Here is a 13,743-nt window from a genome sequence, read left to right as displayed (position 1 = left end):
CTGGATTCGTAAACTTGTTAGGAAGATCAAATGAGACCCCATTTACTAGAATGCTTTGAAGAAAGGAAATCCTGACAGAGTGTAAGTAGCCAATATAAACGAAGAGAAACGCTCAGGTTCACTGACAATCGATAATTTTAGTTACTTTTTAAAAAATTACATTTTTATAACTATATACAGTAATTTTGGGCTTCGATAATATATACAGTAATTTTGGGCTTCTATGGTGGCTCAGCAGTAAAGAATCGGCCTGCAATGCGGGAGTTGCAGGTTCCGTCTCTGGGTCAGGGAGATTCCCTGGAGAAGGAAATGGCAATCCACTCCAGTACTCTTGCCTGGGAAATCCCAGGCATGTCCACTCCTGTTGTTCCTTCAAGGACTAGGCAACAACGGAAACAAAAAGGGGATTCTAAGCAGCAGTGATGTATAGCCTGATGGACACTCACACACTTTCAGTTCAGTTCAGTTAAGTTCAGTCGCTCAGTCGTGTTCGACTCTTTGCGACCCCATGAATCGCAGCACGCCAGGCCTCCCTGTCCATCACCAACTCCTGGAGCTTGCTCAAACTCATGTCCATCGAGTGAGTGATGCCATCCAGCCATCTCATCCTCTGTCGTCCCCTTCTCCTCCTGCCCCCAATCCCTCCCAGCATCAGAGTCTTTTCCAATGAGCCAACTCTTCTCATGAGATGGCCAAAGTACTGGAGTTTCAGCTTTAGCATCGTTCCTTCCAAAGAACACCCAGGGCTGATCTCCTTTAGAATGGACTGGTTGGATCTCCCTGCAGTCCAAGGGACTCTCAAGAGTCTTCTCCAACACCACAGTTCAAAAGCATCAATTCTTCGGCGCTCAGCCTTCTTCACAGTCCAACTCTCACATCCATACAAGACCACTGGAAAAACCATAGCCTTGACTAAACGGAGCTTTGTTGGCAAAGTAATGTCTCTGCTCTTCAATATGCTACCTAGGTTGGTCATAACTTTTCTTCCAAGGAGTAAGCGTCTTTTAATTTCATGGCTGCAGTCACCATCTGCAGTGATTTTGGAGCCCCAAAAAATAAAGTCTGACACTGTTTCCACTGTTTTCCCATCTGTTTCCCATGAAGTGATGGGACCGGATGCCATGATCTTCGTTTTCTGAATGTTGAGCTTTAAGCCAACTTTTTCACTCTCTACTTTCACTTTCATCAAGAGGCTTTTTAGTTCTTCACTTTCTGCCATAAGGGTGGTGTCATCTGCATATCTGAGGTTATTGATATTTCTCCCGGCAATCTTGATTCCAGCTTGTGCTTCTTCCAGCTCAGCATTTCTCATGATGTACTCTGCATATAAGTTAAATAAGCAGGGTGACAATATACAGCCTTGATGCACTCCTTTTCCTGTTTGGAACCAGTCTGTTGTTCCATGTCCAGTTCTAACTGTTGCTTCCTGACCTGCATATAGGTTTCTCAAGAGGCAGGTCAGGTGGTCTGGCATTCCCATCTCTTGAAGAATTTTCCACAGTTTATTGTGATCCACACAGTCAAAGGCTTTGGCATAGTCAATAAAGCAGAAATATATGTTTTTCTGTCAAAATGTAAATTATCACAACCTTTTGAGAAGCCAGTTTATCACTGCACAGCAAAAGCTTTGATAATGAGCATAACCCCTCAAAAGGACAAATAATGCTTGATTCTGTTTTTGTGAGATATCTAAAGTAGTCAAATTCTTAAAAAAGTAGAATGGTGATTGCCACAGACTGGTGTGGGGGGAAGGGAAGCTGTTCAATGGATATTGAATTTCAGCTTTGCAAGATGAAAAAGTCCTAGAAGATCAGCTGCACTGCTGCTAAGTCACTTTAGTCGCATCCGACTCTGTGCGACCCCATAGACGGCAGCCCACCAGGCTCCCCCATCCCTGGGATTCTCCAGGCAAGAACACTGGAGTGGGTTGCCATTTCCTTCTCCAATGCATGAAAGTGAAAAGTGAAAGTGAAGTCGCTCAGTCATGTCTGATTCCTAGCGACCCCATGGACTGCAGCCCACCAGGCTCCTCTGTCCATGGGATTTTCCAGGCAAGAGTACTGGAGTGGGTTGCCACTGCCTTCTCTACAACAGTGTGTAAATAGTTAATATCACAGCACTGCACACTTAAAAAATAGTTAAGATGATAAACCCACCTAAGGAGGTAAATACCTGTCCTTGGAAAATTATAGAACACTGATGAAAGAAATTGAAGACACAAACAAATGGAAAGACGAACCATGTTCATGGACTGGAAGAATTACTGCTATTAAAATGACCATACTGTCAAAGGCAATCTAGATTTAGTGCAATCCCTATCACAATACCAAGAGCATTTTTCACAGAACTAGAACAAGTAATTTTAAAATTTGCATGGATACAAAAAAGAGCCTGAATAGTGAAAACAATATTGAGAAAGGAGAACAGACCTGGAGAAATCATGCTCTCTGACTTTAGACTACACTACAAAGCTGCAGTAATCAAAATAGTATGGCATAGGCACAAAAATAGACACATGGATCAATGGAACAGTATACAGAGCCCAGAAATAAACCCATGCACTTATGGTCAATTAATCTACAACAAAGGAGGTAAGAATATACAATGGAGAAAAGACAGTGTCTTCAACAATTTATGCTGGGAATACTGGAGAGCTACATGTAAAACAATGAAGTTATAACACTCCCTAACACTATACACAAAAATAAACTCAAAATGGATTAAATGCCTAAATATAAGACCAAAATCCTTAAAACTCCTAGAAGAAAACATGAGCATAACAAGTTTGACATAAATTGTAACAATTTTTTTGATCTGTCTCCTAAAGCAAAGGAAATAAAAGTAACACACAAGTGGGAAATTATTAAAATCTTTTGCATAGCAAAGGAAACCATCAACAAAATGACAAGACATAGGAGAAAATATTTGCAAATGACATTGTTCAATAAAGGGTTAATATACAAAACATTTCATGTACTCAATATAAAAAACAAACAAACAATCCAGTTGAAAAATGGGCAGAATATCTGAATAGACATTTTTCCAAAGAAGGTACACAGATGACCAACAAGCACATGAACAGATGCTCAACATCGTTAATCATCAGTTCCGTTCAATTCAGTTGCTCAGTCATTTCCGACTCTTTGAGACTCCACGGACTGTAGCACTCCAGGCTTCCCTGTCCATCACCAACTCCCAGAGTTTGCTCAAACTCATATCCATTGAATTGGTAATGTCATCCAACCATCTCATCTTCTGTTGTCCCCTTCTCCTCCTGCCTTCAATCTTTCCCAGCATCAGGGTCTTTTCAAATGAGTCAGTTCTTTGCATCAGGTGGCCAAAGTATTGGAGCTTCAGCTTCAGCATCAGTCCTTCCAATGAATATTGAGGACTGATTTCCTTTAGGATGGACTGGTTGGATCTCCTTGCAGTCCAAGGGACTCTCAAGAGTCTTCAACACCACAGTTCAAAAGCATCAATCCTTCGGCGCTCAGCTTTCATTATAGTCCAACTCTCCCATCCATACATGGCTACTGGAAAAACCATAGTTTTGACTAGACGGACCTTTGCTGGCAAAGTAATGTCTCTGCTTTTTAATTTGCTGTCTAGGTGGGTCATAGCTTTTCTTCCAAGGAGTAAGGGTCTTTTAATTTTATGGCTGCAGTCACCATCTGCAGTGATTTTGGAGCCCCCCCAAATAAAGTCTGTAACTGTTTCTATTGTTTCCCCACCTATTTGCCATGAAGTGATGGGACCAGATGCCATGATCTTAGTTTTCTGAATGTTGAGTTTTAAGCCAGCTTTTTCACTCTCCTCTTTCATTTTCATCAAGTGCAAATTAAAACGGCAATGAGATAGCATCTCATATCTGTCAGAATGCCTATCATCAAAGAGACACAAATGTTATTGAGGATGTAGACCCAAAGGAACTCTTGTACACTGTTTGTGGAAATGTAACTTGGTGCAACCACTGTGGAAAACAATATGGAAATTTCTCAAAAAACTAAAAATAAAACTACCACCTGACCCAGCAATTCCACTCCTGGATATACATATTCAAAGAAAATGAAAACACTAATTAAAAAGATACATGCACCCCAATGTTCATAGTGTCATTGTCTACAATTGCCAATTTGGATTTGGACACAACCTAAGTGTTCATCAACAGATGAACAGATGTAGAATGGATATGGAAGGTGTGGTATGTATATACAGTGGAATACTGCTCAATCCAAAAAAAAAAAAGAATGAAATTTTGCCATTTGCAACAATATGGATGGACTTGGAGGGTATTATGCTAAAAGTGAGGTAAGTCAGACAGAGAAAGACAAATACTGTATGATATCACTTATATGTGGAATCTAAAAAATAAAAGTGTAGTGACCATAACTAAAAAGGATCAGACTCACAAGTATTGAAAACAAACTAGTGGTAATCAGTGGGAAGATGGGGAGGGGGCAAGAAGAGGTAAGGGATTAAGAGGTACAAATTATAAATAAGCTACATGGATATATTGTACAACACAGGGAATACAACTAGTATGTTGTAGAAATTATAAATGGAATATAACCTTTACACATTGTGAATCACTATATTTTTCACCTGTAACATGTAATATTCTATATCAACTATACTTCAATTTAAAAGTTTATAAAAGATTTAAGATGGTAAGTTTTATGTTATGTGGGTTTTTTAAATCACAACAAAAAAATAAGCACAACCTTTGACTCAACAACTGCACTTTTAAGTTATCCTAACTAATCAGAGTGAGTGCTATTCCTAAGAGTAAAAAACCAAAACAACCAAAATATTTACAAATAGAGATTGATTAAGTAAATCACAGGATAACTAAAATGGGATTCTGTGCACCCATTATAGTGACATAGAAAAATATTTTAAAAATATTTTTAGTATATTAAATATGACCAGTATATTAAATATAAATTTAGTATATTAAATGTACAACATAGTCACAATATTTGTTTTATCATTTCATTTCATGAAAAAGAGGCTGGAAAGAAACACATCAAATTGCATATTCAAATTACTTTGAGTGGAGATTATTTTATCTTCTCTGTGCTTTTCTGTATTTTCCAAATTTTTTTCAATGAACATTTAAACTTCAGCAAGATTTATATTTTTTTACACTTTTATCACATTGTACAGTTTATAAAATTCGTATAAACTCTGGATTAGATTATAGCTGGGGACAGGGCAGGGACCTTTGGAAGGCTTTATAAAGCCAGTGGAAACAGATTAGATATATAGAGTATTAAGTAGTGGAAAAGCTAAACTGGAAGGTTGGAGAAACAGTGGACCACTGATAAAAAGTGAAGGTATGATGAGTTGGCTTGGGAAGGGATGAGGAAGAGGATAAATCAGAGGGGTATGTGTGTGTGTGAGAGAGAGAGAGAGGGGGTGGGGGGAGAGAGAGTAATACAGATAGAGAGAGAGCTAGTTTATACTTACAGATGGCAATAGGCACAGGGCTCCAGAGAGTCATAGGTGTGGAGGTACTGGTTTGGGATTCTTCATCAGGAAGGTGAAGGCTGGAGCCAGGAGGGAGTGAAAGTCCCCTCTCTGTTCTTCATCCATGAATTTATAATTTCTCTCTCCCTCTCTGTCTCTGGACCATCAACAGAGTCTTGGCTAGTCTATCAATTCCCTGGTTGCTTGAGTCAGTGTTTACATGAATATAACTGTAGAATATTTTTACAGTGTATATTGTACTAATATTTCATTCACTTTATTAAGCAACTTTTTTTTTTTTTTACCCTGGAGTCAAAAATTGTCTGTTTTTTTCCTTTGTGTAATTATCTATGCATCTACTGATAATCATTCCATAAACTCTCCATCAGGACTGTAAAATGTCTTTTAATCTGGTCACAAAAATCCAATATATTTCAACTGTTTTTTTCCCTTGGAGAAAAAAACATTCCTTAGGCTTATCCTCTTCGCACTCCAAGCTGTACTCTTAGCTTTGTTGTCCCACTGTAGTTCTGAGACTTCCCCTAACCACATCTGGGGACTTCCATCTCCTCTTCTTGCCAAAGCCCCTGTCTCCTGGATTTTCCTATTTGTGGTTTATTCTCTTACTTTGGAGGAGTTCATTCCCCAGTAATTTCCCCAGGACGGTTTCACGGGAGGTAAATTTTTGAAATCTTGCTTGTCTAAAAATGGCTTTATTTTGCTCTCACACTTGATTAGCGTGGTACAGATTGGAAATCATTTTCTCTCAGAATTTTAAAGGCATTGATCCATTGTTGTCTAGCTTTTCATGTGGCTAGACTCTGAGAAGGCTTCCCACGTGGCACTAGTAGTAAGGAACGCACTTGCCAATGCAGAAGATGTAAGAGATGCTGGTTTGGTCCCTGTGTCAGGAAGATCCCCTGGAGGAAGGCATGGCAACCCACTCCAGTATTCTTGCCTGGAGAATCCCATGGACAGAGGGGCCTGGTGGGCTAGAGTCCATAGGGTTGCAAAGAGTCAGACATGACGGAAGCACCTTTGCACGCATGCAGACTCTTGAGAAGTCTGATTTATTCTGATTTCTGTTACTTCCTATGTAATTTTTGTTTGTTGTTTCTGGAAGCTTTTAGGGCATGTATTTTCCCTTCTTGATCTTTTGAACCTTTATCATGATAAGTAATAATAATGTAAGTCTTTTTCATGCATTACAGTAGGTATTCAGTGGCCCCTTTCAATCAGGAAACATATAGTCTTCAATTCTGGGAAATTTTCATTGTGTTAGATTTCCTTGTTTTTTCCCATCATTTTTTCTCTTATTTTCTATCTCCTGGCTTTGCTTATTCTAACTCTATACGAGATTTTTCTGAACTTTACCCTCTAGTTTTTCTGTTGAATTTGCTCATTTTTTGCTATAAAATTTTAATTTCCAGTGTTCTTCCTGGTTCCTTGGCTTTCTTTTTGGTAGCCTCTTGCTTTTGTGTTGTTGATTCAGGATCTTATTTCATGCTTCTGGGGATATCAGTTGTTGTTTTCTCCCATTTTCTCCCACTTTTTAGACTGCCTCTGTTTATTATTGTCATTCACTTTCCTGGTAGCTCAGACGGTAAAGTGTCTGCCTACAATGCGGGAGACTTGGGTTCGATCCCTGGGTCGGGAAGATCCCCTGGTGAAAGAAATGGCAACCCACTCCAGTATTCTTGCCTGGAAAATCCCATGGACTGAGGAGCCTTGTAGGCTACAGTCCATGGGGTCGCAGAGTCGGACACGACTGAGCAACTTCACTTTCTTTCACTTTCACTTTCAAGTTGCAGACTTTTCTCAGATAATAATAATAGCTGCCATTTACTGGGTGTAAGGGCTTCCCTCGTGGCTCAGAGAGCGAAGAATGTGCCTGCAATGCAGGAGACCTGGATTCCATCCCTGGGTCAGGAAGATCCCCTGGAGAAGGAAATGGCAACCCACTTCAATATTCTTGCCTGGAGAATTTCATGGACAAGGGCATCTGGGGAGCTACTGTCCATGTGGTCGCAAAGAGCTGGACATGAATGAGCAACTAACAGGCTTCCCTGATAGCTCAGACCTTAAAGAATCTGCCAACAATAGGGGAGAAGTAGGTTCGATCCCTGGGTGGGGAAGATCCCCTGGAGAAGGAAACGGCAACCCACTCCAGTATTCTTGCCTGGAAAATCCCTTGGACAGAGGAGCCTTTTGCTGGCTACCATTGATGGTGTAGAAAAGAGTCCGACACAGCTGAGCGGCTGACACTTTCATTGGGTGTAAAGCACAGTTCTAAGTATTTTACATGTTTTAAAAATTTAATCTTTACACCCAATTAAGGAGTTCCCATTCTTATCCTCAATTTACCAATAAGATACAAACTACTGTGGATAGTTCACCAGGCTCCTCAGTCCTTGGGATTCTCCAGGCAAGAATACTGGACTGGGTTGCCATTTCCTTCTCCAGGGGATCCTCCTGGCCCAAGGATCCAACTCGTATCTCTTTCTTCTCTTGAATCTCCTGCGTTGACAGGCATGTTCTTTACCATTAGTGCCACCTTGGAAGTCCTATAAAATAAATAAGCTACAGTATATATTGTACAGCACAAGAAATATAGCCAATATTTTATAATAACTATAAATAGAGTATAACTTTTAAAAAAAGAGTGATTGGTTTATTTACTATTCTGGTATATGAGGCTGTGGTAAAATTTTAAAAAGTTGATTTTCCTGAAAAAATTACAAAGAAATGTAAAAAATTTTACTGGTAAGGAGAATTCCCTGGCAGTCCAGTGGTTAGAGCCCTGAGCCTTTGCTGCTGGGGGCGTGGATGCCATCCCTGGCTGGGAAACTAAGATCCCACACACAGTGTGGTGAGGCCAGAACAAGAAGTTTACTAGTAGGGAAACAGTAGGTTACAACTCTCACCCAGGTCACACAGCTCAGAAGTGAACCTGAATGTAATCAAACTTGCAGCTTTCCAGTTTAGGAAATCTGAGAAATAGAGAAATACATTAAATGTTACCATAGGAATATAATTGGCTAAATCCACAATGTGTCCCTTTATATAAGACAATTTACCAACAATCAAGTGTGTAAGGAAAGCTTTTGAAAGAAGGGCAGAGGAATCATTATGGAATAAAGACACTTAAGAAATTTAATCACAAAATACAATGTGTGTTACTTGTTTGGATCCAAGTTTGAACAAGCCATTATAAAAAGACATGTTTGACATCATTGAAAGCATATGAACAGAGACTGGACACCAGATAATATTAAGGGATTGCTTGTGCTTCTTCCAGCCCAGCGTTTCTCATGATGTATTCTGCATATAAGTTAAATAAGCAGGGTGACAATATACAGCCTTGATGTACTCCTTTTCCTATTTGGAACCAGTCTGTTGTCCCATGTCCAGGTCTAACTGTTGCTTCCTGACCTGCATATAGGTTTCTCAAGAGGCAGGTCAGGTGGTCTGGTATTCCCATCTCTTTCAGAATTTTCCACAGTTTACTGTGATCCACACAGTCAAAGGCTTTGGCATAGTCAATAAAGCAGATGTTTTTCTGGAACTCTCTTGCTTTTTCCATGATCCAGCGGATGTTGGCAATTTGATCTCTGGTTCCTCTGCCTTTTCCAAAACCAGCTTATATGCAGAGTACATCATGAGAAATGCTGGGCTGGAAGAAGCACAAGCTGGAATCAAGATTGCCGGGAGAAATATCAATAACCTCAGATATGCAGATGACACCACCCTTATGGCAGAAAGTGAAGAGGAACTAAAAAGCCTCTTGATGAAAGTGAAAGAGAAGAGTGAAAAAGTTGGCTTAAAGCTCAACATTCAGAAAATGAAGATCATGGCATCTGGTCCCATCACTTCATGGGAAATAGATGGGGAAACAGTGGAAACAGTGTCAGACTTTATTTTTGTGGGCTCCAAAATCACTGCAGATGGTGACTGCAGCCATGAAATTAAAAGATGCTTACTCCTTGGAAGGAAAGTTATGACCAACCTAGATAGCATATTCAAAAGCAGAGACATTACTTTGCCAACAAAGGTCCATCTAGTCAAGGCTATGGTTTTTCCAGTAGTCATGTATGGATGGGAGAGTTGGACTATAAAGAAAGCTGAGCACTGAGGGACTGATGGTTTAGAACTGTGGTGTTGAAGATTCTTGAGAGTCCCTTGGACTGCAAGGAGATCCAAGCAGTCCATTCTAAAGGAGATTGGTCCTGGGTGTTCTTTGGAAGGAATGATGCTAAAGCTGAAACTCCAATACTTTGGCCACCTCATGCGAAGAGTTGACTCATTGGAAAAGACTCTGATGCTGGGAGGGATTGGGGGCAGGAGGAGAAGGGGACGACAGAGGATGAGATAGCTGGATGGTATCACCGACTCGATGGACGTGAGTTTGAGTGAACTCCGGGAGTTGGTGATGGACAGGGAGGCCTGGTGTGCTGCAATTCATGGAGTCTCAAAGAGTCGGACACGACTGAGCGACTGAACTGAACTCATTGTCAATTTTGATAGGTATAGTGATGGCATGAAGGGTGTAGTTGTGTGTGTGTGTGTGTGTTAAAAATTACTGAGAACTCCCAAGAGCTTCAGTTTCTGTGGGTTATGTTTTTGAAACTTACCATATTAGAAATTAAAACAGAGATACTTAAATTACAATTATTGCTTCATTTGAAAACAAAAATAATAAACACATTACATGTTGACATGCACAACATGTTTTATGAAAAACAATTATTTTCTGAAACAAAAAAGTTAGTGAGAAAGATGGACTTGTTTTCTGTTTCTGTAAATCTTTTTATGTGTCTGGCTTAATAGAAGTCAGCTGTATCCTCATGCAAGCTACTGCATTCAATCAGGAAGTTCATGTACAGTTAACCCTTGAACAACGATGGTTTGAATTGCCCAGGTCCACTTATATGTGGATATTTTTCTTTTTCTTTAAAAAAATTTTTTTAAAATTGAAGTAGTTGATTTCCAGAGTTGTATTTGTTTCTAGTATATAGCAGAATGATTCAGTTATATATATATATTTATTATTTTTTAATACTTTTTCTACTATGATTTATTACAGCATATTGACTCTGGGCCCCTGTGCTATACAGTAGGTCCTTGTTGTTTATCTATTTTATATATAGTATTTTGTATCTGCTAATTCCAAACTCCTTATTTATTCCTTCCTTACCCCCTTTTCCCTTTGTTAACCATAACTTTGTTCTCTATGTGTGTGATCCTGTTTCTGTTTTGTAAATAAGTTCATTTGTGTCATATTTTAGATTCCACATATAATACCATATGGCGTTTGTCTTTCTCTTTCTGACTCACTTCATCTAGTATGATAATCTATAGGTCCATCCATGTTGCTGCAAATAGCATTATGTCATTCATTTTAATGGGTGAGAGGAGCCTAGTGGGCTGCTGTCTATGGGGTCGCACAGAGTCGGGCACGACTGAAGCGACTTAGCAGCAGCAGCAGTATTCCATTGTGTGTGTTCATCTACTTTATCCATTCATCTGTTGATGGGCATTTAGGTTGCTTCTATGTCTTGGCTATTGTAAATAGTGCTGCTTTGAACACTGAGGTGCATATATCTTTTTGAATTACAGTTTTCTCTGGATATGTGCCCAGGAGTGGGATTGCTGGATCATATGGCAACTTTATTTTTCACCTTTTTAAGGAAACTTCAGGCTGTTTTTCATAGTGGCTACATCAATTTACATTCCCACCAACAGTATAGGAGGGTTCTCTGGAAAAGGAGCATTTCAATCACCTCAGATAATTGTGGATTTTTCTTCTTTGATGCTAGAAGAAACTTGACAAATTACCACTTGTCTTAAAAGTTATTGCCGCTTAGAATCTAAAACTATACCAGTGAACTTTTCCTATCTTTCCTCGCCTATTTATTGAGATATAATTGTGTAAGTTTATAATAGTGTATAAGTTTGAGGTGTACAATAGGTTGATTTGACACACTTACAGATTGCAATCTGATTACCATCATAAAGGCAGCTACCACCACCAGCACATCACATGATTACCATTTCTTTTTTGTGGTGAGAGCATTTAAGATCTACTCTTTTGTTGTTCAGTCACTAAGTCCTGTCTGACCCTTTGAGACCCCAAGGACTGTAGCATTCCAGGCCTCCCTGACCTTCACTATCTCCCTGAATTTGCTCAGACTCATGTTCACTGAATCGGTGATGCCATCCAACCATCTCATTCTCTATCACCCCCTTCTCCTCCTACCCTCAACCTTTCCCAGCATCAGAGTCTTTTCCAATGAGTTGGCTCTTCGCATCAAGTGGCCAAAGTATTGGAGCTGCAGCTTCAGCATCAGTTCTTCCAGTGAATATTCAGGGTTCATTTCCTTTAGGGTTATCTGGTTTGATCTACTCTTTTAGCAACTTTCAAATATATTATATACCAATGAACTTTTCATACTGTTACAGTAAAATACACTAGATTATCTTGAATTTTGGTGGATCTTTTACTCATGCATGGTTGTCAACACATGTATTAGTCAATATGAGTTTACTGGTTCACTGAATTGTGCAGATCTTTCAAATGTTGACACATTTCATATTCATTAATGTCACTACCAATCTCATCAGGACAATCTTCTTTTAGTGGGAAACCATTAGGCTCACAGTAGCAGATAAAAGTTTTCCAAACTTATAATTTCCAACCAAAATATCAAATCTCTTTGGCAACAAATACTGTCAGTTGTTTTCCTTGAAGTGACAGGTGCCCTTTGTTCCTTTTAGAGAAAACAACTGCCGAGTCCCCAAGTCTGGATAATCATAGTTTGTCTGTTGGTTATACTTTTTGGTAGGAATGAAGTTCATGAGTAAAGAGCTAGTTCAGCTCACAAGTTATCATTTCTGTCCTTTTCCTGGAGAAAGTCATTGTATCTTGATACGCAGCAGAACTGCTTACGTCTACTTCCATTTTGACACACTGAATATTTAAAAGATACGTGCTCAGTGGTTGCGCTTCAATAAAATCAAAAACTTCTACTGCAGTTTGGTGCCACTTCCTTGATTGTACTAAGATGCCGTCAGTTTTACCCATCATTGCTTTTGCAGGTTCAGGGAAAACGTCAACACCTTGAAAAAGACAAATGATGGCTCAGTGAACATGATCGCACAGGGGTCCCCTGAAAGGATCTCAGGGACTCTCAGAATTCATGGATCCACATTGAGAACTGCTGTCCCAGAGAAATTATTGCAAATATAAACTGGGTAACTTAGGTCAAGAATGTTCATAGCAGCACTGTTTGTAAAAGCAAAAGCCCAGAAATAACCCTCACTCTTATCAATGAGGAAATGGGCAGACTGTTGGTATACTCATATTAAATACAATGATCTACCACACAGTGGGGCTTCCCAGGTGACGCAGTGGCTAAGGAATCCTCCTGCCATGCAGGAGACATAAGAGACTTGGGGTCAATCCCTGGGTTGGGAAGATCCCCTGGAGAAAGAAACGGCAACCTAGTCCAGTATTCTTGCCTGGAAAATTCCACGAACAGAAGAGCCTGGCAGGTTACAGTCCATGGGATTGCAAAGAATCAGACACGACTGACCACACACACACACCCCCAACACACACCACAGTGTTGGATGAATATATTAAAGCTCTATCAATCAGTAGGGATCGAGTTCACTCTCTTAATTTGTACTCCACAGAATCAGAATGCAAGATAAATTCTTCAGTGCAAGAGTGTATTTAGGTGATGATCCCAGGAATCAGAAATGGTGAGTGAGAAGAAAAGGAAGACAAACCAATAAAATGTGCATTACTGAGTTACTGATGATGGTGGGGATTGTCCTTATTCCTTCTGGGAACTCCCTGAGGAATCGTGTAGAATATAGCTTAGAATTGTTCCTCTGGAGATGTGGGGCTGGACCATTTTCCACTGACTTCCATCCCTGACAGTCCAAGCCCCTTTGACCCCCTGGGGCATTAACTTTCCTGAACTCCTAAGCTACGCACAGGCTGAACAGCCTTCTCAACTTTGTAAAGACTCCCAGTTCGGTAGGAAAAGAACTGCTATGGGCTGTGAGGTGGAATGCTGGCAGCTTGCCTGCAAGTCTCACTCAGCTACCCTGAAACTGAGTGGGCTGAGGGGACATGGTGTGAGCAACCATAGGAGTGAAAAACGGAAATCACAGGAACTCATGTGCAATGAGCTTCATCTTTGTAAAGTTCAAAAATACATAACAGTATATAATGCATGGGTAAGAATACCATTATGTATATTATGA

This window comes from Bubalus kerabau, chromosome 6 (assembly GCF_029407905.1).
Source record: "Bubalus kerabau isolate K-KA32 ecotype Philippines breed swamp buffalo chromosome 6, PCC_UOA_SB_1v2, whole genome shotgun sequence".
NCBI classification, from domain to species: Eukaryota; Metazoa; Chordata; class Mammalia; order Artiodactyla; family Bovidae; genus Bubalus; species Bubalus kerabau.
The sequence above is the reverse complement of the archived record's forward strand: the minus strand, read 5'-3'. Positions refer to the sequence as shown.